Source organism: Pithys albifrons, chromosome 11 (genome assembly GCF_047495875.1).
Source record: "Pithys albifrons albifrons isolate INPA30051 chromosome 11, PitAlb_v1, whole genome shotgun sequence".
NCBI lineage: Eukaryota > Metazoa > Chordata > Aves > Passeriformes > Thamnophilidae > Pithys > Pithys albifrons.
Window position 1 is genome coordinate 16,068,761 of NC_092468.1, and position 25,175 is coordinate 16,093,935.

At 43.7% G+C, this 25,175-nt stretch overlaps 1 protein-coding gene across 12 annotated transcripts in view; it reads right to left on the minus strand.

Moving 5' to 3' along the window:
• Positions 1–25,175, minus strand: part of LPP (LIM domain containing preferred translocation partner in lipoma) — a 425,132-nt gene that overhangs the window by 229,172 nt on the left and 170,785 nt on the right. For 11 of the 12 annotated variants that reach the window (XM_071566772.1, XM_071566774.1, XM_071566769.1 and 8 more), the window contains one exon: positions 17,488–17,552. The exons of the other annotated variant lie outside the window; for it this stretch is intronic. The gene's annotated coding sequence lies outside the window, so the exon portion shown is untranslated. The remainder of the gene's footprint in view (positions 1–17,487; positions 17,553–25,175) is intronic. 12 annotated transcript variants of the gene reach the window in all.

Genomic DNA, 25,175 nt, shown 5'->3' on the forward strand with positions numbered 1-25,175 from the left:
TATTTCCTGATGCTTTGCTATAGTCTGTCACAGCAGGTATCAGCCTCTTTGCCTCAGATCCAGAGTTTCTTTCAATTGCCTGGATAAGGCAGAGGTTTATATCTTCATTCCAATTCCCTCAAAGTAAAACAAAAAAGTAAATGAAATCAAAGTCCCTTCTTCAGTTAAACAGGGCTGAGAATATTCACCTATTTCCTGCTGCAAGGACATCACTAATGTAATCGGAGGAATTAAAGGAGAAAGAAACTTGGAGCACTGCTTATGCTGAATTATTCCTCAAAGAATATAATCTGGTAATATCTCACTCTGGCTTTAATAGGTTCAATCAAACTTCCATGGGATCTTCCAGAAGACCTGACTTAAAGTTCACCCTGAGTAAGGTTTGAGTAAGGGGTTGACCCAGATGACTTGCAGCGATCCTTGGCCAGATCCAAATCAGTTATTCTATGACTAAAACTGCAGACTTCAAGCTGTGACTTTACGTGCACTCAAAATGGTTTGCAATTACTGCATTGCACTTAAGATACACCAGCATATCACTTACTGGCAATCCTATTCCTTGCAATGGTTTGCAAATGAACAGAACTTGTGCCCATTCTTGTAAGTAAATAACCAATACTTGGAAAATAACTCTTTTTTTTTCCGAGCACAGCTGCATCCACATTTCTTTTTTTTTTTTTTGTCAGCAGATCCACAGCAGTTTGGGAAGTGACTTTGATTGTACACACTAAAGTCACTAAACTTCTACAGTATCATTCACACACAACAGGAAGACAAAGTCCATAGTGGAGACTGCAAAGATGGTAAAGAATAGTCTCTCAGGTACAAAGATGCTTAACACAGGTTAATGTCATCATGAAGACAGTTCATCAGACATCAACCCAATATTAGAATCATTCTTACACCAAAACCTGGGTGATGCTTCTGGGACAATCTTGATATCACTCAAGAACTCACCCTTAAGTTTCCCTCTTGGCTCATTTCTCTTATATCAGCTTCAGTAGTGGAAAAGGTAGAAGGGCAAACTAAACATAGAACTTCTTTTCTTTCACAATATAATTGCATTAATAGTTTTGGGATTGGATGCCAGCTATTTGAACTTGACTGTTGCCAGAAAACACACGCATAAAAACTGATGAACGAGATCTTCCTTTTACAGCCATGTCACATCCTGCTGTCCAATGATGAAGTAGGCTTTAAAATCCCAGTAAATTGAACCTGACTGGTCTATGTGCACTGAAACAGAGAGATAGATATATCTAATCTAATAGAACTCTAATGACTGCATTACAATTTCACCAGAGAGCAAGCTGATTTCTTGACTTTTGTGGCTTGTGACAATCCTCAGTTAGTCCAAACATAATCATATTGGAAAAAACATCAATCCAAGGACTCAGCTACTTGTGGTCACAAGAAACCCCAGGGCAATTGCAATGGAGGAGGCAGACCTGCTGGCTTACTCAAATAAAGCAAAGTTTATGACTGAACCTAAAGAGCTGAGCCAGGAGGCAGCTCTGAGCCAGACAAATTTCTTCCAATTGTTGAAGCCTCTCTTCCTGATAACTTGACCTACAAGTTTGTGAGGATGTTGCTACACCACAGTGAAAAGTTTGAGATGGATGTTTCAGAATTTTGTGCATAAAATGAGAGAAGAAATATATTAATAGAGGCAGCAAAAACAGGCAGAATGATGCAGAACGGTTATTTTGGGAGTCTCAGACCAAGAACTCCCTTGCACAAATACTGTTTTCCTGCATACAATTTATTTTCAAGACCTCTTTGCCAAAAAAAGCTGCCTTTATTTCTTTTGTGCCCATATTCAATGTCTTGCCTATAGCACAGCTCAGTACTTGGCCTTCTACTTCAGCAAGGGAGTGCCAAGCAACACAGAGCTTATCCATCAAATAAAATGATTAAGGGAGTGAACTCCTCTCAACCAATGGAGATGTACTGGAATCAGGCCTATCAAGAGTCCCACATAAGAGAAAAGCAAACAGGACAAGAGATGGCAAGGTTAAGGCTGTTAGAGCAAGCTCAGGCAGTTTGGATGCTGATGCTGGCTGTAAACAAGAAGGAACTGCGCAGAACTAGCATTCAGCTCAGCTGCAAGATACCAACAAGACCCCAGAGGGACCAAATGGGACTGTGGCAGCATATTGACACACACAGATAACAGTATTAGCTTTGCAGAGTGCTCTGTGTGTGTGTTGAAGCCTGGGGAGAAATAGCAGGGATCTGAGCTCAGTGGGAAACAGATGGAGTGAACAAGGAAACAGTGCAGAGCTTGAGGTCCTACCCATCAAGGCTAGTGTGGGTGTACGTGAGTTTTCAATCTACAACAGACTCCCTGCTTCTCTTCTAAGTAAGCTGTTGTTGCAGGAAGAGTCAGCTGCTACTGTCCTTGGAGGAAAACACATCTGCTATTGGTAGTCTGAACCCCAAGTCATCAAGAAGGGTTTCTATGAAAGCAAAAGAAGCTGCATTCAAACATGGGCACAGCATGGGCCCCCCTCAGGAAGGAAGCATAGGCAGGCCCAATGCCACCATACCCTTCTTGTGACACCTGAAGCAGCTGGCAGTACAATCTAGACTTTGAAACTGTAATGCCTAAAAAGCAATTAAATCAATTAATGGGCAGGAACTGTGTCCAGAATCAAAACCTTTAATCCCTCATTCTTTTCTTCCCACCTGATCCACTTAACTTGTTCTGACCCAGATCCTAAGCCATCCCCATCCTGGAAGTCACAGCTTCAAGTACAACAAATCCCTGGATGACTTCGTCTCCTTACTGAGCACTGCACCAACCTGTGCCTCGATTTTGACAGCTCAGCCTGTGGCACCTTGCAAATAATCAGGGGAAATAGTCTCTTTCCTATGGAAAATCCTGTATCCTAACACAGAAGAGTGATTGCTGCCAGATGACTGGGAACTCAAGCTGCGGAGAGACTGCTAATAAAAGCAAGATACTTGAGTGTATAAAAACTGTAGGAAAGGAAGTACATGAACCTCTTTGTATAAACAGTCAGAAAAAAGACTAAGTTTCTCTGAGTTTCACAACAACAGATGATTTGACATTATCAAGACATGAGCACCCCAGAGTCACCTTGTGTCCCTCCTACAACACAAAGCAAACACAACGGTTTAAGGGATTCCTCCTTTAAGAAGCTAAAAGCCTGCAGTACTGTCAAGAAAGAGGATTTCTCCAGGTTACCAAGTCCTGCTTTTAGCAGGAGACTGGACTATCACCAACACTAGATAGGGTTTGCTGTGGCTTTCTCATTGGAAACCAAAAATAAGAACACCTGGTAGCCTGTTCAAGTGTTATACCACTTTCCCAATGAAAATTTTTTTCCAGCTCTCCAGCAGAATCTCCCAATCCATTATGTAAGTCCATAGCAGTTTATTTTGCCATCTGGACAGAACCACTTGGCTCTGTTATCTTCAGAATGCCCCTGGCACTAGTCACAGGCTGCCATTGGATCAGTCCTTTGGCTCCTTTCCATCAGAGACAGAAGCCAAACTCTCTCAACCTCATCTTATAGGCCATGTGCTCTAGGTTCCTGACTAACCATCCTCTGGACCCTCTCCAGCTCTTCAACATCCCACTTCAACTGGTAGATACAAGACTGGGTAACAGCCTCAACAGCAGGGCGTAAAGGCGCGCAATAACTCCTCTCAATCCACTCTCCAAGCTCCTCCTGAGGCACCCCATATCCAGTTTGCTTTATTGGCAACAACAGGACACATTGGACTCATATTTAACTGGGTGTTCACCGACTACTCCAGCCCCTTCATCAGGAAATAAAAAAGAATAAAAGGCATATTTTGAGATAGTGCCTAAGCTGGAGGAGCTCCACAACATCCACAGCCACACAGGATGGGGTAGGTCACAAGGTGATATTAGCTATCTCTATACTATTTGCAAAAAATGACACAGAGCTCAGTGAGAAGGTATGTGTTCAAAGAGGGGGTTCTGGAAGCACAGGGAAATGGGTTAAGAGGAATATTAAAAGCAAAGGCAAAGCATACCATGACACTCTGGAGCACATCAAGATAAATCTCTGGTTTAGTAACTGCAGGACATTAGTTCTGCTCTGAATAGAAACTTGTGACAGAAGACAAGTGTTTGAGATTTGATTTTCAATTCTACTTTGAAACTCATAAACCACCAAGCACCAGCCCAGGAAACTGCTGCTCTTCCCTTTTAACTCTGTGTCCCTTCATTCAAGGACAGTGATATGCAAAGCTCTGGGTGATATTTCCCCATTTAGTATAAACCATAGTGCCAAAAATTAAGATAATCCAGCCAGGCATTTGCTCTGGCCTTGCAAGTTTGCTAAACAAGCTCATCCTATTAAAAAGCTGACTCCAGTTGCTCTACCACTATTACATTAGTGTCTTCTGCTTTTGACCACCCCAATTAATCATTTGTTCCCCTTTCCAGAAATCAGTAGGAAGTTTTGTCATGACAAAAGAGTTTCCGTACTAGACTGTCCACATCAGTTCCCTAGATGTGAAACAGCTCAAACCTGACAGTCTCCAGGAAAACATGAGGATGCTCTTTTACCTTCACTGCACCTTCTTGGAAGAGACTAGCAGTGAGTGGTGGGAGAGAGGAATTAATCATGAGCAGAGAGAGCTCTTGGAGGGAAGAACCAAACTTTTAATGTATCTAGAGATAGTTACATACTGCTGCATTTTAGGCACTGCTGGCAACCGCTTGTTTTTGAGCTACGCTGGGGCAGGCAGCTGGGCCGTGCAGCTGGTAAAGGCACACACAGCTCCATTTATCAAATGCCCTTCAATAGTTGCTACTGCTGCCTCACAGGTCTAAGGCAAAACATGTTCCCACACACAACTAAGCATCTGAAAAGCATTTCAGCATGCCTTTGCTGTGTAACACACATATTTCTCTTTCAAAATAACACAGCTGCCAACACCTTAATCATTCCTTGGGGACCTTCAAGGACGTCAGCCTGTAAGTGCTTCATTACCTCCAGTGCACTCCTGCAGAGCTCACATCCCAGGTGAGCTGCATGAGCACAGCTCTCTGTCAGCTAAAGAGAACAGGCTGAGCTGCAGGAGATCAGAATCTGTGCAAATCAAGTCTAACAGTCTATCTTCCATCACTCTTTGTTCACGCAAGTTTGGCCTCGTTTACTGCTAAATATCTAGGACAAAAGGCAAGACAGCAAAAAAACCCTATGTTTGAGACTAAAATTATTGCATGTTTCCTTTCATGAGATCCTGCGGGAGAGAAGATGCTTACTTCTCTGAATGGACACTCTAAGAGGCTATGAAGACAAGACAAATAACCATTACTGAGGCACCTGAATTGTATGTACATCCCCAAAGTTTTATGGTTTTTAAGTTAGAAATTGCTGCCTTAAGTCACAAAAAATACTAAGTTTTGAAATTGTATTGATATGTTCTTGGCACAGAAAAAAATAAACTGCAAATGTAACCCATACAGAAACTTGAGCTGCTCTTTGTTTCTGCAGGGCTTAAAACACTAAGGGGAAAACATAACAACAAATTACATTGATCCATGGAAAGATGCAATCTGTTAAGACTGGTATGCAGATACCTATTTTGAAATTAGCTTGAGCGCATGAAGGCATAACCTACCCTTTGAAACTTCTACATTGCTTCATCAGCTTCCTTGAGATGACAATGCTGGAGATATATCCTAAGGAATCACTTCCAAGTCAAGTCCCTTTATAAAACAAGCTAGCCCAGGGCCATTTTTCTTGTGAAGCACCACCACTAGGGAACAGCTTCTCCTGCTCTCTTCATGTCAGCCCTGCTCTCCCTCCTCTGCAGCCCCATCCCCATCCAGTGCCCTTCCAACTGAGTTATGATCCAATGGCTCAAGATGATGTAGGAAGGTCATTTAATCATGGAAGGAATACAAACATATGCACACATGTATGCACAGGCATGTGCACCTCCCGGATTTTTTGATTCTCCATCATTTGCTCAGGAAACTGGTAGAGGGAAAGAATAAGGAGAGAAACCAACAGTTGCTCACATGGATCAACACTTCCAGGCTCTCTCTTTTGCAGCTCATCTCACTCATACTTGTGGTTTCAACATGTGATTCACATTAGGCCCCTCTGCTTGCCATTTGATGGTTCTGCTAAACAGATGTGAATTTATTTAGTCACAGAGCCTGCTCTTTACACTGCCTCTTTGTAGAACAGATGGGCTTCTTTTCTTACCCTGTTCAACAGTATTCAAATAACAATCATACTCAGTGCACAGGTTTGCTTGATGATTTCATATGAAAAGAAACAACACATGAACATAGAGGTGTTCTCACAGGAGTTCTTTTCAGCAGCTTGGACACACCACAAGAGGCAATGGTACTGATGGCAATGCCAAACTGCAACATCAGCAATGTCCAGAGAAGACCTCAGGGATCACTGAGATCTGCCCCAGAACTTCAGGCAAATGAGGGATGCACTCTGCACCCGGCAGGGACCTGAAGACACAACTCCACCACATGCCCATCACAAAGCACATCTCCTGGGAAAGCTCGGGGGGAAGGGTGAGCTGAATGAAGGGTAAGCTCCTGCAACATTCATGGGGACATAAAAACATGGCATCTCCTGGGACTCCTCAGCATGGTGAAATAGCCTGGAAAAGCTATCCGCTCCCTGTGTGGGCATTCTTCTTTCTGCACTGAGAGAGCCTTTGGCAGTGGATGAAGCAGAACTGCACAAAGGCCCTCTCAGCAGAATAAGACTGCCCACATGAGAAGTACGCTCAAACAGCTATTGCACTTTAAATTCACACCCTGGCTTTCTTTTGCAATAGCTTCCCTGAGCTGAAGGGCCCTCAGCTTCAGATTCAATTTCTCCTCATATTATCAGTAGCTGAGCACTGCTCCCATCTGAGGGTAGGATATGGCCTATAGAAGAGGCCAAAGTACAATCTTGGAGAAGGATGAGCTTCACAGTTATTCTGCGTTATCCTGTACATGGATGAGCCTCTATAATGCATTAGTAACTGAACCCTGATGACTTCACCCTAGCAAATGGCCCTGCTATGTGGTAAATCGTCTCTGCTCTACCACAGAAACCAAGCACAGGATGTGTATCCATGGCACACACAAATGTCATGCCCACACTTGTGCAAGCATCTAATCCCTTTCCAGAAGTTACAGCCCTGTCCCTCAGACACAGCTTCGCCCTCCATGCACTGCCCACCTGTTACGAAGATGACCTCAGTTTCTAGGAAAATATATTTAAGACTCACCATAAGAAAAATGTTATACACACACATTTTAAATATGGTTATATTAAAATTTGGTTATCTGGAGAATAAGACTCCAACTTTCACAAGGGAAGTAAAAGTGGAATTCTCTGCCTAAAAGGCAGCCGGGACACGGCCATCAACACCCTCCCTGGGGACCCTAAAGCTGAACTTTGACAAGAGCAGAAAAATATGTGTGGCTTTCTTTTAGGGGGGTGTGCATACAATTAGGCAGTATTAAAGAGCTAGTAGGTATTAAGGCATTAAAATATTTTCAATAAGAGAAGACTGGGACTGAAACGGACAGCTGACTCCTTGCAGGGCAACAGGCACTTCCAGCTACAAAGCTTTTCATGTCTTCTGAGAGTTTTCTCTTTCTTTTTTTCTTGGCAAGCTCTGAGCCACCACTGTATAATTTTCATTCCTACTAATGACCATGCTATCCAAATGCTCTGTGTATGGACCATACACCAGCACTTCATTCCTTTGTACATCTTAAGAAGTGACAAGGAAAACACTATGAAAGAGAGACTTTCACAAGCATAAAGCAAATTTATGTGCCCAATTCCCAGAGGTTGGTTGTTTAACCTTCAGTATGAGCCTTTGATAACTTTGTCTGAGCAGTCAAACAATGTGCTTTCTCTCCTCCATGTGAGATAAATGAAATTCCCTCCCACTCTGCCCCACCTGCTCTGCAGACCTGGAGGAGCTGGTGCTCCTGCTGGGCAGGACCACTAACAAGATAGAACATGGCACTGGGAACAGGGCTCCCCTGCCATCCCTTCAGGCCATGCAGAAAACCTTTCCAGGCATCACTCTCCATCTGCATCCTGCCTTCCCTGTCACCTCCATCCAGACACTGGGGAAAACATTGAGCCCCTTCTTTACAATAGTGAGCTCAGAGACAAGACATGCTCCTGAGGGGCTATCCCACCAGAAAGTACACAGAACCAAAAGACATCAAAAATGCTAAGTATGGATATACAGATCTCAGTGGAGGGTTAAAACTGAGGGGGAGCAGAGCTGGCAAAGGCTCATGATGGATAGCAGTGAGCTGTTCAGAAGAAAATTAAGAAAACATTTTGAATCCCCTCCTAAAAAGGAACAAATAGGTCCAACACGCCAACAGAAGAGGATTTTTTGCATCTCTGAATGATAGCGCTTCGCTTTTATGGCCTGCGGCTGCTTGGGAAATTCAAAACTATTTCTCTGAAGAATTCACTTGGACAAGCTTTATGGCTTTGATCAGTTAACTATTTTTTAATGCTAATCCACCCCAGTGATATTTGTCCTCCTTTTCCCCATGTGCACAGAAGCACAGACACAGACAAATACTATACAAAAGCAAACATTAGCCAGAAGAACAGTCAGGAACAATGACATCCAGAGCCCATAACCAAACACCAACTCTATTCTGTTTTATTCTTTTCTGTTCTAGCAGTTCAAGATCCTTTGGTCCAGTATGACCTGCTAACGGAAATTCAGGAATCAAATTTTGGTGCCCAGCAGGTAAAATGGTCGTGCAATGATTTGGCCACAACTACTCTAACTATTCCTCTAAAGGTTGAAATAAAACATACAGCTGAGAGGCCTTATTGAAAACTTATCACAAATCCCTGCAAGTAGCGTAAGTGCCGTCCCAACCTCCAGATTAACAAATAAAGATGCAGTAATTGTGATTTGCTTACATTTATGAAGTGAAGATTAAAAATGGGTCAAGAGCAGGAGGGAAGTTACTGGATACCCATCACCTCACTGGAATTGCTCTAACCTTCCCCCACAATCTCAGGAGTACAACTCAAGCACCACACGAAGCGAAACTCCATTTACAACCTCAGCATACAAACCTGTCTCCTTGTTTAGGGCACCAAAGTCAAACTATGTACCAGAACATGCCAAGTATCTAAGCAATTACTCAATTATCTGTCATATTAGGTGCACCAATGACATCCCATGACATGTACAGCAGACACTACACCAAAAAAAGCCCTGAGTAAGGGACAGTTCCTGCTTTGCAGCACCTTTGGTATTCAGGCTGTTATCTGAATTTTGCTTGCTGTCTTTGGGTAACAGATTCAGGCGGTATTTCCTGTGGCAGAGAATTACACAGGCTGATTGCCCTCTGTGGAAAAGTGAAGAAATCCTGGAAGCAATTTTCTATCTCAATTGTTCCCAGAGCGCAGGAACAATCTTTTATCCCTTCCTATTTTCTGCTCAGTGCCATCCAGGCTCAGCAGGCAGAATCCATCACAATGACACCTGAGGTCTGGGTCCTGTAAACACTCACCCAGATGAAACTTTACACATGAGTAGCCCAACAGACTTCAACTAGTGTCAGCCTTGAAACTGGCCACAAAGGTTTCAGAGGACAAAATGACTGGAATGAGATAGGTGAGAAACTCAAAGTACCTGGGAAAGGATCAGTCTAGGTAAAACCTGGCTTATCTCAACAGTGTAACACAGATAAAGTGTTCCTGATGCACATTTCCTAATGTAGCTTTCTCAAAATTCATCACCAGCACATGGTATGATTCTTGGGGTGTCCTGCACAGGGCCAGGACTTGGATTCGATGATCTCAATGGGCCACTTCCAACTTCGCATATTCTATGTTTCTATAATACGTAAAGCAAATTAGGAAAGAGCAGTTGTACTTGAGAATTGTGCACCAGAGGTAGAGCTTCTAAGACAAAAAGATCATTTTCTCAAACTAAAAATTTCATTACCATGGGGAGGTGGGAAAAGAGCACAGATATTTTCTATGGGGATAAAACCCCACACTTTCAAGACAAAACCTGAATGCTGATGGCTTTCTATCACATCCTGAAATCATTCCCATGCAAAACCACCACCTCAGTGTTGACAGCATTTGTAGGTGCAGAAGGCTGGTTTCCAGTTTCTGAAGTACCCACATAGGCCACACACCCCAGGAGGCGCCAGTGCCCTGGTGCATGGGGCATCAAGCCACATGTAGTGAGGAAGTTTGGTCTGCCTACAAGACTAACCCACAAGGAGAGGGAAAGAAGTGGGCACCACATACCAACCCACATCCCTCTGCATATGCTGCTACAGCAGCAACGCCAAATAGAATTTTCCAACATTTTGGCAATAAAATACTATCCATCCAGGTACACACCCACACTCAGAATTATTCAATCAGAACCTTATTTTCCACCCAAATGAATTTTGATATAAAATATTCAATTTGCCCTAATCAATGAGGCTTAACCATCAGTCAAAATATTTTCTTGCATTGACACTGTCAGTGCCAGAGTGGGTGAACAATCTGTATAGCGTCACCCTCCAAAGGCAGGTACTCATCTTTCACTTGTGGTATTACTGTTTATAATAAAGGTAACAAAAATATTGATGCTTTTCAGCCAATGCTGCTGGAAGAGGGAGGAAGGGGGCTGCAGGCCTGCTGCAGAACTGCATGGCCAATCTTAGTATCGCTTAATTTCCAAATGAGGAATTTGGTAGTAAACAATCTTTTTCCTTGTACACAAACATTTTTAATTTCATGCCCTGCTAATCATACATCTGTTAGAACTCCTTTTCCATCCATTGCAGTAACGACAATAAAAGAAAAATCACTGCACTAACAACGTGGTTTGTCTAAAATGAAAATTGAATAATAACCAATGTTTCTCTGTGGGATGAGGCAACACAGTAGCACTTGATGGAGGTGACAAAGACATGGTTTAAAAAGTGATGCCTTCACACACATCTTGCTGGTGGCCCTCACTGCTGGCAATCCCTCTGCCACTGCTGTGTTTGTGTAAGAGCCTTTTTGACACTGGCTTCACCTGAGCTTCTCCCAGGCTTCTTGGTGGTCCACACCAGGCACCACCACCAGCAAAACCTCTCCTGCTGTCATCACCTCACCTACCAGCCACCTCCTTCTCCCCCTTCTTTTCCATTCTATTTTTTCCTCACATCCACTATCAGCAGGATGTTACTGTGATGGATGCTACAGCACTGCCTTCACCTTCCCAAAGCTCCTTCCAACAGTGAGACCCAGTGGGCCTCTGCATATCAGACTTCAGATGTGTACAGTGCCTTTACCTGTGCCTTTCACATATAAGAGCTGGATGATGTGTTATTCAAAAGTGCATTTAAATATGTGACCATACCCCTGAAAACAAGTTTTTAATCATCTCTTCAACAAGATTAGTGAAAGTGTTGAGGCTGGTATTTAACAGACATGGCCAGCTGAAATGTCAAGTTATCAGGCGCCAAGAAACTTCCCACAATCAAGACTATCTGATTTGCCCTAAGGAATAAATTTTATGGTAAGACACTGGAATGAGTTGCCCAGAGAAGCTGTGAACGCCCCATTCTTGAAAGTGTTCAAAAGCAGGTTGGATGGAGCTTGGAGCAACCTGAGCTAGTGGAAGGTGTCCCTGCCAATGGCAGGGGCATTGAAAATAAACTGTCTTTAAAGTTTTCTTCCAACTCAAACCTTTCTATGATTTTATGATTCTAAGATTTACTGCCTTGTATTGCCCGTGCTCCTCTCTCCTGGACTGCTGACACACAGCTTTTGCCTTCTTAGGCTCCTTCTATTCCCATAGCTGTGCTGGGCCAACTCCAAATCAGAAATATTGCACTTGTAAGACCTATGCAATGGTAACCGAGAGTTTTAATAAGCAATAGGAATCCATCTGAAGCCCCAGGCAATGTGGTACAAAGACATTCTGGGTGGAGGTAAATGACTCCGCTACACCTGGGACTCTTCTCTGGCCTCCAGTCCTCCCATTAGCATGTGGAACTCTCTCCTCCTTCCAGAGGCTGTTCTCTAAAGTGCGGCTATCTACATAAGCTCTCCCTTGTCTTCACCAGGAAGTGCAGTTGTTTGACTAATCAGCTTTAAGGTTTTTTGTGAGTTAACCAGTACCAATTAATTATTCCCATTTTGCAGATAAAGAAACAAAAGAACAAAAAAAGGGAAGCATCCTGGTCTAAGTTAATGGAAAGGAGTTCAGGGCACAGACACACTTCTTGACCCTAGGCCAGAGCATTCAAAGCCACTGGGGAGAGGACCTTGGCATTCCCAGCCCCCTGTCTCCTCTTCCTCCAGAAGCAACACCACACCCTGCTCTGCACAATCAGCCCTTTAGCTCACCCAGGATGCACAGGCAGCCTCTATTTTTATTCTTAAATTGATTTTTTTCTTTACTTTACTTGTGACTTTATGTTAAAGCTACTGAGATTGGAAATGCTACTGTACAAGCCAGTTTTTTATTACTCAAGACACAGTTTTAGACCAGCTGCCCAGAATGCAGTTACCCCTGGAGGCATCAGTGCTGCTGTGCCAGGGCTCATTTCCACCAGCACTGCTGCCTGAGCCCTTCACACAGCAGATTTGGCATGACCACTAGGGACACAAGGGAAAGGTGATCCAAACCAGGCTGTACCTAAAACTAGGTGACCACGACCAGGAAGAACATGGGCAATGGTACATACCTCCCATCAATACACAAAAGCATTCACCTCTGGATTCTTCTGACCTCTAACCAAAGTGTATTCAGTCAAACAACCCTACCAGAATTAACAGGGAAAAGAATAAAAAAAGACTTTGTTGGGCAAAAGTACTCTTAGACACATTTGATGTAATAGTCATATGATTAACGAACTGTCATATCAAAGTTTTCTGCAAAGTAGGAACACTCTGACAGTTCATATTTTAAAAACTGACATTTTGATTCATTACTGTAAATAGCACTCTGTATTAAATATTGTGACAAGGCATACAGCGTATTTTTGAGCTCTATAACATTTAGGAAGTACTGAATTTTTTTTTAAAAGCATGTGTAATATCAAAAGCAGTTAAAGCAGAACTCCAAGAAAGCTTCTGGAGGAAAGAATCATGATTTCTGAAATAACCTACTTCTCTGCCGTCATCTCAAGCACTGCTGGGAACTTAGGTCCACAAGGATCTTAATGTACTGTTTGCATAATAAAATAGGGAATTGTCTCACAGAACAAAAGAGCTATATGGAAAGTGGCTACATTAAATAATGTAAAATTACTCACTAGGAAATCATCCTGAAGCTGGCATAAGAGGAAGAACACTAAAAGGTGCTGAATTACCACTCAGAATACTTTAGTGTAGATTCATAACTGAGATAAACAACACAATGCCCAAATGATTGCCCAAATGTGCATCTGGCTTATCCCCTCAGTGTTCAGCCACATTTTGCTCCCTTCTCTGCCTCACCACTCATGTCTTACAAAGGATAAAAGTAACTCTATGGGCAAAATGAAGGGCTGGGGCACAGTCAGACCACCTCTTCTAACAATGGTACAAACTCAGACTGGTTGAACCTGCTCATGAAACAACCCTGAAGTTATGTTACTGCCCATCTCCCCCAGTACTCAGAGACCTTCACATCCTTCTCAGCAGCTCAGTTTCGTTCCCTTAGACTGTGAGCTCTTACAGACAGGAGGTGTCTATCCCCATGCACAACAGTGCAAAGAGACCTCAGCCAGTCCCTTGGGACCTGCTGAAACCTAAATATGGGCAGAGAGCTGCTTCCAAACCCTGTAGCCCAGCACAGCCATGGCCATCACAGACAGAGGCAGAGGAGGCAGCACTCCCTCAGTGCCAGGGTAAGTGGGAAGGGCTGCCCAGTCAGAGCTATAGAGGACTTCTCCTTTTACAGGAGTCCGCAGCAGAGCAGCTGACACTGTAGGGGTGCTGTGAGCCACCAGAATCAACCCACCAACCACAACCACTTAATCCCTTTATCACTCCCTGTCAAGTTCCACGCATCACCAGTATCAGGGTAATCAGGACAGGGACCAGAAAAAATAATACAATTGGCCTGCATTTCCTCAAAAGTAAATCCCTTCAGAGAGAAATTAAAAATAATAGCCAAAGGCAACACATAAAGACATTGATAGAGCAGCAGGGGAAAACCAGGGGCTGCCCAGCCTGTTTGCAAGATCCTCAGGTGTTACAAGGACTGCAGTCCAGGGCTTCAGAAAGAGAAATTGTTACCATCATCATTGCTTGCAACTGGAGCTCTGTGGAGCTCTGGGCTCAGAGAGAATGGATATGCTTCCATAAACATCAGCCTAGCCTGGGACATGGCGTGGCAGTCACGCACATCAGCGATGGATCACAGCACTGTTTTAACAGGGGTCTCATCCAGCACAGCGTGCCTTTCCCCAGGAGCAACTACACACTACTCACATGCTGGCAATCTTGTGGATGCATTTGCATGCCAGCAAGTGTGGTAGTAGTAGTGGTCTAGCCAGACATCCAAAACATATTGGCACCACTATAATTTGTCCATTCACCAATATGTTTTCCTAAAAACGCCCATATGCTTTTTCTGCAGTTCCCATATGCTTTTGCAAAGAGAAACAAAAACATTGTGTTAGTTGTGAGACTGATCACCACATATTTCACAGAAGTCAAGTAGAAAAACAACAACAACAACAAAAGCAGTCAGATGCTTCCCCCTCCCTTTCCTCTCCGTTCATGGAGGGAACTGTGAAGAGCAGGAAAAAATTCAGCCCACAGCAAAATACACACACTGCTCATTTTTTTTGCACTGCAAGATATTCTAGGAATTACAGGAGGAATCTTCATTAAAAACAAGCTATCAAAGATCTGGCAGCCAGTTGCATACCAGACAGTAATTCAGCATTGGGTGTTCAGCTCAGTGCTCAGTGCTCACTCAGGTCTGCGCTGCGGGCAGCGCAGCCCACAGGAATCCAGGCTCCTAAAGCAGCACACTAAACAAGCCTAAGGGTTGGGGGACACTGTGGTGAAGAGGTTACAGCCCTTCCAATTCACAGAAGAGTTCACTTGATGCCAAATCCATCTCTACCTGCAGGTATAAAGCCCCCTCTCGCTTGTAGGGCTTCCCAGGGAGATGCTGCCTTGCTAACTTGAATCTCAAAGCAGCAAGCGGGCAAGGGGAGCAGTCAGGCTGCCGAGTTCAACTGGGAGCAGGCATGTGGGTGTGCAAGTATGTGTGTGTCAAGGCTGGAGCACAGGGAACCGTAGCTGTTTAGTTAAAGACTCATTAAGAAACAGCAGACCCAGGGCCAGCGTTCAAAGAGGAGCAATGGGAAACATTTCTCTGGAGAAAGATTAGCGTGTGTTCTTCTTTACACAAATAAAATTAAAGAGAGAATCATAATATAGACAAATCAATTAACTTCTGAGAAGCCAAGGGCACTGCATGTAAGAGCAGATGAGAGGGGAAAAGCTTTGTTACAGGGCCACTGAAGTAGTGCATAGCCTTTCTTTCCTGGAAAAGAAATTCAGCTATTGCTGAAGTTTTGATTGATATTTGCTGAAGTTCTGATGTCAGCCCTGGCTTCACCACGCTCACTGTTATAGGAACACAGCTGCTTTCTTCCCAAAATATCCATACACATACCTATATATCACTCTACCCTTATGCACTAAGAGCTTGGGATCATCTTTTTGAAGGCTAGAGAAAATACCAGAAGGCAGAGTTCAAAGGACTACAAGAGTGCTTGATTTGGCAGTTTCAGCCATAAGGTAGCAGATGGATGACCTATACAGGGCACCCAGAACTGCATGCACTCTTCTATCAGAATAAACTTTCTGTGACACAGGCCCATGTTCTACAGTTCTCTGGCAAATTTAACCAGGAATGGTCTTTGCAAAGTTAGCATTTTCTTACAATGATTTAATCTCACACCAAGCCTAATGAGAGGCCAGATGCAACAGGTCAAGGGCCCAATTTTTCACAGAAACAAAGCTGAAAAAACACTGAAGAGAAATAAATCTCTTGCACAGGATAAAGAGTAAAAAACCAATTTTTCAGAGACAGCTTGCTTGGCAAGTTACATTTTTTGATATTTTTTGCCTTGAGAGGAGGTGTAAGCACCTGAAAATCTGACTTCACCCCTCACAAATGTATTGATGTTGTTCAAGCTCTGAATAGAAGGCAAAACTAATACTGTCTTATTAACAGTATGTAAGGATGGGCTTTTTCCTAGATTTCATATTTACAGCAACCTACTGGTACAGTTTATTAGACTTAGCCAGGAAAGCTGCCACAGAAAGTGTGAGACTAACAGAGGAGCTGCCATTAATCTTCCATAACCCAGCAACTGGGAAAGTCAGGCCTTGAACCAAATTCTACTTTCTTGCTATTAATCTCCTGTCCTCTACTTATTAATCCCTGGTCTGTCTTTGTCTTTCAACATTTATTAATGACCATGTTTGCAGTAAACAGGATGCTGAAATCTCATCTTCAGCTAGCCATAATTTACACGACAGAAAAAAACCCACAAAAATTAAACTCAAGAAGAGAGTACAGGAAGAAAGGAGGGATGTGCACCGCATAGCAAAAGGGGAGAATGAAAGTGCAGCTATATTCAGTGACACAACAGGGTGAAGAAGCACTAGTCCTGATTTTGGCATATCACACAGATATCTCATGGTCCTCAAGTCAGGTAACACCATGGCAAATAAAGACGCTCCACTAGTTAAAACCACTAAGGGAGTGGTACATTCAGTATCTGCTTCTCAGCAAGGCTGCATGCTGCTTTCTTTCCACAGCTGCCATAACTTTGCAGCACCTCTAGCATCCTTTTGCCTCCTGGGATGGCACAACAGAGAAGTTTGAGGACAGGCCCACTGCCCTGACACTGTTCCTGTTTTGCAATCTTACCCTTGCTGCAATCAAACTATCGTACCACAGGATGGGCACAAAGCACAATTCATGTCCTACATATATCCTACCAATAGTTTGAGGCGGTTTAGCAGGGTGATCCTTAAGTCACACCTACATAACTCCAGTAAATTTAATGGAACTGGCAATTCTGAAGAATGAATTCATTTGTTCATCCTTCTATTCATTCATTGAAGCACACTTAGATTAAAGCTAATAATATAGTCAGCTCTCCATCAGCAGCTGGAAGCATCTCCAGCCTGCAGAGAGACACACTATGGATGGGGAGCGAGTTCAGGTCCAAAAAGGAGTCAAAGCAATATGGCCACAGAACCAAGCAATTGTTCCTATGCAACATGCCCATTCTCAGGAGGGCCTCCATGTTTGTTGGTTCTAGACCTGGTCTCAGAAACAGTAAAATCACTTCAAGCCTTCTGGGCAGGCTGGTCTCCCACCACTCCAGGTTTTGGAGAAATGCCCATCAGTTGCTGAACAACTGAACATGGTTACCAACTCTCCCTAAACTCAGCCACTGACAAAAGCCCTTGGAGTTGATCCATTTCTCACCTGGAAGCAAAGCAGCCCTGTCAGGCACCCAGACGGACGTACAGACAGGCTCTTCCAAGGGACCTCTGCGGGTGCAAACAGAAAGGTCAGAATCAACATCTTGCTCATCGTAAAAGCAAAAAGTAAATCAAGCTGGCTGTAACACCTTGCCAAGAAAACACCTCCAAAAGGGCATGTAAGGCCAGCTGCTCTCCTGTATGGAGCAGACCATAACTTCCCCCCCCCCTTCTGACACAACTCATGTGTCAGTCTGTCCTTGTTTTGACCCATATAAGGGTTTTTCACATGTTGGCAGTACAGATGACACCTGAGCAAGAGTCAGAGTAGCTGAGGTTTATTTGGAAGAGAAGCTACTTGTTTTAAATCACTGTAGAGCTGCTGAAAGGCACTGACGTAAGGGCTGCAGGTAACAAAGTCTCTTTCAAAGCCTGACCAGACGTCCTTCTGCCTCTCATGCTTAAAAGGCCTCTTCTTCCCAAGTCTCTGCGGCCACTCAGGCCAACAGTGAGTCACTCCCACAGCCCTGGCTTTGCCATACAAGCATCAAGGAGCACCAAACCAAAGATGGGATGCATTAAACACACAGCCATTGTGGGAAAAGAGTCAGGGTGGGACAGCCCAAACCAGACCTCCAGCTCTAGTCCTGGTTTCCTTTTTGATTACCTCCAAAGACATCTAATTAAAACAAAACCACAGGTTTTCTACATTTACCACAAGCTTCTTTCAACCAGCAGTCTTTCACACTTCCAGCTTATTGATATCTGAGCCTATCTGGTGTTTTCTATTTCCTTTCATCTCAGCCTTGGAGAAGAAATGAGCAAATTCAAAAAATACTAGTGATGATTAGTGGAAGGTCCACCTCTGCCTGCCCCAGGTCTCCCAGCCCATCATGGTTGTGGTTGCACCAGACCACCCCCAGCTCCTCCTAACTGCATCCTCACCCCTCTTTTCATGAGACTAGCCAAGGATTAAGTCATTGAAGAGACACATCCAGCTGGTCGCAAACACAATTTTTTTTAAGGAAACCAGGCTAAAACTCATTAGACCCACCATCAGCTGTCTTTGCTCAGGAGAACTGGGTCTGGCAGGGCAGCAGCTTTGCCCTCCTGGTCCATGGTGATGGAAGAGGAGCCAAACAGCAGCAGTTGCTTCAGATCCACACCAAAGCATAAGAAGCACAGAAAAATTTGCTGAGGACATGCCCACAGAGACACGGGATATTCTTTTCATATTTGCCATGGCAAAAAATTTGTGTTAACATTTTTGCAAGCACTGTAAGCCCATATCAAGTATCAGCAAAGAGGCAGACAGGTGTCCTGACCACAGAGGAGACAGCATATGCAAACAGTTTGGAATTTATTATTATTATTTTTTTAAAGAGAGAAACAAATCCCAGTGATTTTTCTGTGCATGATACATTTTCTGCTCCCCGTTTGATGTTGCTTTCAGACTTTAGACTTCAAATAGCTAACGCTAACCTATGCCTCTAGCCTGCTTTAAACTAATGGCCCTTATGTGACCAGAAATGAACGCGTGGTGAATCACTTATGCCACACACAGTGGGGGGGATGAGCAGTGGTCCACGTCTCCTGACCGCTGCAGGGACACAGGAAAGGAGAGCCCAGCTTTCTCTGCATTACAGCCAGATAACTCAGCAGAGCGCCTTTGCATTTTTGGAGCTGGAAAGCACAAACTCCAGGTCAACAGTCCAACCACAAGCAGTCAAGAGAGAACAACCTAACCACTGGCATTTTCTGCAAAGTATGGAGAGAGAGAGAGAGAGAATCTGCATAGGCTGCACTTCCACTCTCTCTTGCTTGCCTTTGGGAGAAAAGCTTCTCTTAAGAGAAGCTGCATTTTAATTAGTAGTCCCAACCAAGGGAATCTGATCTCGACAATAAGGGAAAGAGAGCAACCCAAAGTTACAGACTTCAGGGTATGTGGGTCCCAGCCCTTCACTTCTTTGCTGACATTACTGCTTCCAGGAATTAAACCAAAACCCCACTTAACTTCACAGAGGTTGCAATTTGCATCTAAAGCACCGCCTAAGCCTCAGCTGTAATAAACAGATATAGCTCCATTGAAATCCAAGGAGTTACTTCGATTTTGTCTAGTTACAGATCTACAGATCCATAAACATTACAGCTCATGCAACCTCCAGCTAAGTATCTTCTCATAGAAGACCGTTATCTTGGCATATGGATTGGGATAACTTGATTAAAACACTCTTGAAGACTCATTAGGATCATTGGGTTTTAGGCGTTGTATTTTAAGAATAAACCCCAGCAAACACTGAAAAGGGCATGATAACAGTCTACAAACAAAGATAGACTATAATTTGGGATTTTCTTTGGGAAATTAGTAAAATGGAGAGAGGAAAGAAAAGAGAAAAATGAAACTGAGCTGTGCACACACACTGAGAAATCAAATGTTATTTGACAGACAACAAATGAAAAAGAAACACAGCAAATAAGGAAGTGAAAACATGCAATTCTATCCTCCTTTTGAGCCTTGTTAAATTATATTTTGGGTATAATGTACAGACAAGGTGTTGTGCACCTAAGGTCATATGGATGCATTTTGCTCTTTGTCACCGGCTCTAATAGTCAGTTTCAGGTCAGGACCCTTTCCCCTGAGCCTTCCTCAGCTCCTTGTAATAAACCACCCCAGAGACAAGTTTGTGCTGGCTGTGCTCCCCAGGAGCAGAGCAATGCTACTGACTAGTTTTACAGACCTCTGCCCAGGGGTGGATGCTACCAAACATCACTACATGCATGCCATGGACCTACTATTGTCTTCTTTAAATCATGTCACCAAATGAACTGGTTCCCTTGGGCAAAAGGCCATCTCCTGTAACCAAGCTCCTGTTCAAATTGTTGCATTGCCACAGCTTTGCTGACAAAGGAGAAACCTGAGTTCTGGGGTTTTTTCACTTTTCCTCACCAAATTATACTGCCAAGCAACAATTATAAACTAAGCTTAAGACAAGGAGAGCTGGAAGAGTCTGGCTTAGCATTTTGCAGAAAATCCATGAGCACCCCAGGCCCTGCAATGGGATTCAGGTGCTGATTACAAAGAGCCACCAACAAAAAGAAATCCCTTTTAGCAGCTCCTCAACCTGTGAACCTTCCAAAGGGGCACCCCTGACCAGTGTCACAACCTGGATGAGCCAGATGGAAGGCTGGAAGGGAACGTTTGAGCTATTTCCTCATCTGATTTTCATTTCATTTTATTCATTCATCACTTGAGCCAGGCAAATACTCTTATACACGTTTGGGTGTCTCTCTCTTCACACAGGTTTTTAAGCCAGCACAAGTTAGGGAAGGCGGTAGCACCACCAGGTCCTGTTCTAAGGATGTAACAAGGGCACTGTGGTGCCAGTCTGTACCTCACAGCCACTGGGCTGTAGGATGGCACCAGATGAGAGCCACATATCCCAGCTGCTCATCTGGGCTAACATGTCACCACATTCACTTACATGGCTGTCACACCCACACAGGTCCCTGCACCAGCCACAGCTCTCTACTGGCCCAAATGGGAAAGGGCAAAGAGGAACACAGCTGCTCAACACACACCCACCATCGGTGTGTGCACAGGGGTGGTGGGAGACAGGGATATTTAGAGCCTGCCAGAGTGCACTCCATTGTAATTCCCTCCTGTTCCTCCAACACTGAGTGAAGCCTTAGAAGTCCATACCTCCAGAGAGCTAGCCCAGATACTGCTACTCCAGTTCAGTAGGGAGACAAAGAGCTCAATTTTGCCATCAAATAGGAAGGGACAAAAAAAAATTAGTAGTAGAAGTATTTTGTCAAAATCAAAAAGACACGCTGCCATCAAATAGAAGATAAAACAGAAGAAGTGAGATGGCGAAACAATGTTCTCTACTGCTTCAGTGCCTGAGAGTTGCTCCCAGTTGAAACCAAACCTCAGGTAGCTCACATGCAGGAGGAAAGCCATCACAGACTGCCAGAGTCACACTCCATGCTACTGTCCTCCTGTATCAAAGTGCTACTGAACCTTGAGAGCAGCTCCTCTGGGAGAGAATGGCTTGGACATGCTGCTCAGCTCCCCAGCATCATTTGCAGAACTGGATCTCCAGGGACAGCAGTTATGATACAACAATCACACACATTCCTCTTGCACTGCAAATCAACAGTCAAACCACAAGTACCCAGAAGCACCCAGGGGCACAGCACATCCAGTACCCAAGCAGGAAGGGGCTGCCAGTCCCACATCCAAGCTCCTGCCACACACAGTGGGCAGGTTTGCTCCCTGCCTGACAAGGACCTTCCTTTAATCAGACGATGTAGGAGTTTCCCAGAGAGACCAAAGAGAAAGTCAGGCACAGCTCAAATAAGCACCTGGATCCACAAACAACAGATTAAATTCTCAAGCTACACAACTATGTTTTAGCAGAAGTGCAATTGAACTCCATGTACTTGTTACATTTCTAAATATACTCTGGTTGTCAAGACAACAAAGAGACTGATGGATCTCTAAAGTGTACTGTATCTATTTAATTGTCAGCATTTCAAACTGACTCAAGGAGGGAAAAAAATGCTGTGTGATAAGTCTAATTGTCATGGTTACCACTGGCTAACCCCACAATAAAAATACATATATTCTGGCTAAATATGCCAAGCCATGTGAGGAGCAGATGGGAGACATTCTCATTACTGCAACAGCCTCCACTGGAAAACTAAACTTGAGGAAAGATGTGAGAGACTTTACAGAGATCTCAGACACAACAGACATTGTGGGCTGCATCTTTCCAGTCCTTTGGCAGCAGTTTTCAGGCTTTTCCACTGTGCTTATTCGCCCCATGAGTGTTGGGACAACCCATGGAGCTGTGGCTGCCTAGCTCAAGAGCATTCTGTTTGGGAATCTCATCCCTTGCCACAGAAAGTCTGAGATGTTACTTCTTAAAAGCCTCTGACAACATCTGTTGTGCGACTGCCTGGGTTTTGCACTCCCATCCTCACCCGCTTGCTCTGCTCCCTCCAAACAGCCCTACCCAAGCCCACAGGCATGGGTCTGCCAGGAGGCTGCTTACAGCCTGGACCCTCTGCTCTCATACAATTAATAGCTGAGGCAAGGGTATGTCCAGGCTTGGGGATGAGAAACAAGTGGAAAGAAACAGCTAGCCACTATTGCAAATATACCAGCCTGAGGCCGAGCTGGCAAACATCACGGACCCCCAGCTGGCCCTTACAACCCATCTGATGAGCATGATTCAGCAGTGTGAAGAGCACCACTATTCATGAGGTCTCTCCTGAGATGTTTTCCAAAAAATGTCTCAAGCACTGGCTTTTTACATGCAAGACCTCCACAACAACATCCAAGTTATTTACCTGCATATAAAATGATTATGGCTTTCCTTCACTGACCAAAACTCATCCACCTATACTGTTCCCACTTTCCTTTCATTAAACCAAAGTTTAAGTTGCAGGAGAAAGGCACCAGTGTCATTCAGGTATGAGAAGCAATGGGAAACAGTAAGTTTACCTGGTAAGCACTGACTTAAAAGCTGGACTCAATGATCCTCATGGGTCCCTTCAAACTCCGAATATTTTCTCATTCAGTGGTTTCAATGAATGGGCAGGTTTCCAACTAGTCTGAAGCCTCCTCAATGTTTTTGACAGAAACGTTGAATTGCAATTAAAAATCTCCCCCAAACTGTTGCATTCCTTCATACAGATAAAAGCTCTGCATCTCTGCTGTCAGACACTTTCACAGAAGCCATAAGGCATTGCCTAAAACCATCTCCAGGAGAGCCACAAAATAAAATCTGTTTGGAAAACATTGCTTAAGAGAAACACCATTTCCCAGGCACCTCAAGCAACACATTTGAGTTTGTGATATTTTCCCTGGAGCTTGCCCTTGCTCATCAGCAAGATGAACAATTTCTGAATTCCAAATATGAGATTCTCCATGATGTAAAATGAACTTTCATGCCTACCAATACAGCCACTGTGTGGTTACCTTCGTGTGCTGCTTCACTGAGTGGTCAGTGCACAGAGATGGGCAGTGAACGTCAAAACAGAAGTAGCACAGAGGGGTTATTTCCAGGGCTTGTGTGAGAATTACTTCAAATATTAGTTAAGTTAGGAGGTAAAAAGGGGTCTTTAGCACAAAGAAGTCTGTGGTCTAATGACAGTCAAAGGGACTTAAAGGCAACTGGTTTTTTACAAGTACATGGGTACACCCGAACCAATGCAGCATCAGCATTTTGTCCCTAGATGCCTAAATAATTCTGAAACTAAGCATGACCCATAAGGAACTTCAAAGAGATTATAGTCCTCGTAAAAGCTGTATCCAGAGCTTAACTGTGCTGAAATCCCAAACAACCAAAAGCTCAAAATCATGCTTCTGTTTGATATGGGTACAGGAACCTAACTTTGGTTTTCCTGTTACTGAAAGTGCTCACCTAGGGCACCAGGTTTATACAGTTATGGCTTTGGGACTACTATTACATTCTGTTCTAATAAAGTACACGCTCTCTGGAGCTAACTCCCCAGGATGACTCCTTTGCTGTGGCACAAATGGACTCATTTAGTTTAGATAAAAGGATGTTCCTTTGCATTACTTTTATTTGATTTTTGGTTTTGTAAAATAGAGAAACAGTTAATTTTGCTAAATGAGTGCTCTGTTGCCATGACTTCACTGCAGACAAACACAAAGCCATCAACCTCCTTTTCCTTGGGCACTGTTTTGCTGGGTTTTTTTAAACAGATTTTTGATCATCTTGATTCTCTTGCTTTTTTTTTTCAACATCTGGATTCCCAGCAACATCGTGCAGTTAGACAGATACATAATGGCTATGGCTACTCAGTAAATTATGGAGATATTTCTGCACATATTCAACCTCTCCCAATCCACCTCTGCCAGCTGTGCCAGTGCACCCTCTGTGACTCCACATGCAGGGCAATGTAGTCTGCAACAGCAGGTAGCAAATAGCTCCAAATGAAATCCTAAATTTATGGAATTAGTCCCTGAAAGTCATAATTTCCATGCTCCCACCAAGGGCCAAAAGACAGTTCCATCCTAGTCACCGTCATGCCAGGCTATTGCTCAGAATTTTGCCCCAGAAGGCCAAAGTCCTACTTACTGCCTCAGTTTCTCTGGTGGATAGAAAGGGCTGCAGGTACATGTCATCTGCCTCTGTGGGGTGTTACAACATTGGCTGAGTTAATATTCATGGAGTACACTGGGGATTAAAAAAATTACAGACTTTACTGAGGGAGAGGGTTTTTTCTTTTTTAATGTTTGCACTGAATAGACAGACTAAGTAAAAACAGCATTTGTAGCCTGCAGCCATTATCCTAGTAAATGGCTCATTACAGCACACAGCCTACCAGCTCACCTCCAACCAGTCTCACTTAAACGCATGTAGGTGGAAGTGCTGCTCATTCCAGAGAACTTTGTTTTTCACTGTCTCTCTCTGATGGAGAGTCTGGATAGCTGGGCTAACTAGACAGGGCTTAAGATATAAATACTTCAGTACGAGCTTGTTGTTCAGTACCTATTTACGGCAATCACAGAACAATTAATTACTTCCCATCTAAGACTAATTCCTGTCTCTTCCAAAAAGACTGAAGGGGGGTGAGTTTTGTCTCAAGACTTTCAATTTCCTGATGAGTCACAGCAGACACACTACAATAAGCTCAATACTTCAATCAGACTGTTTC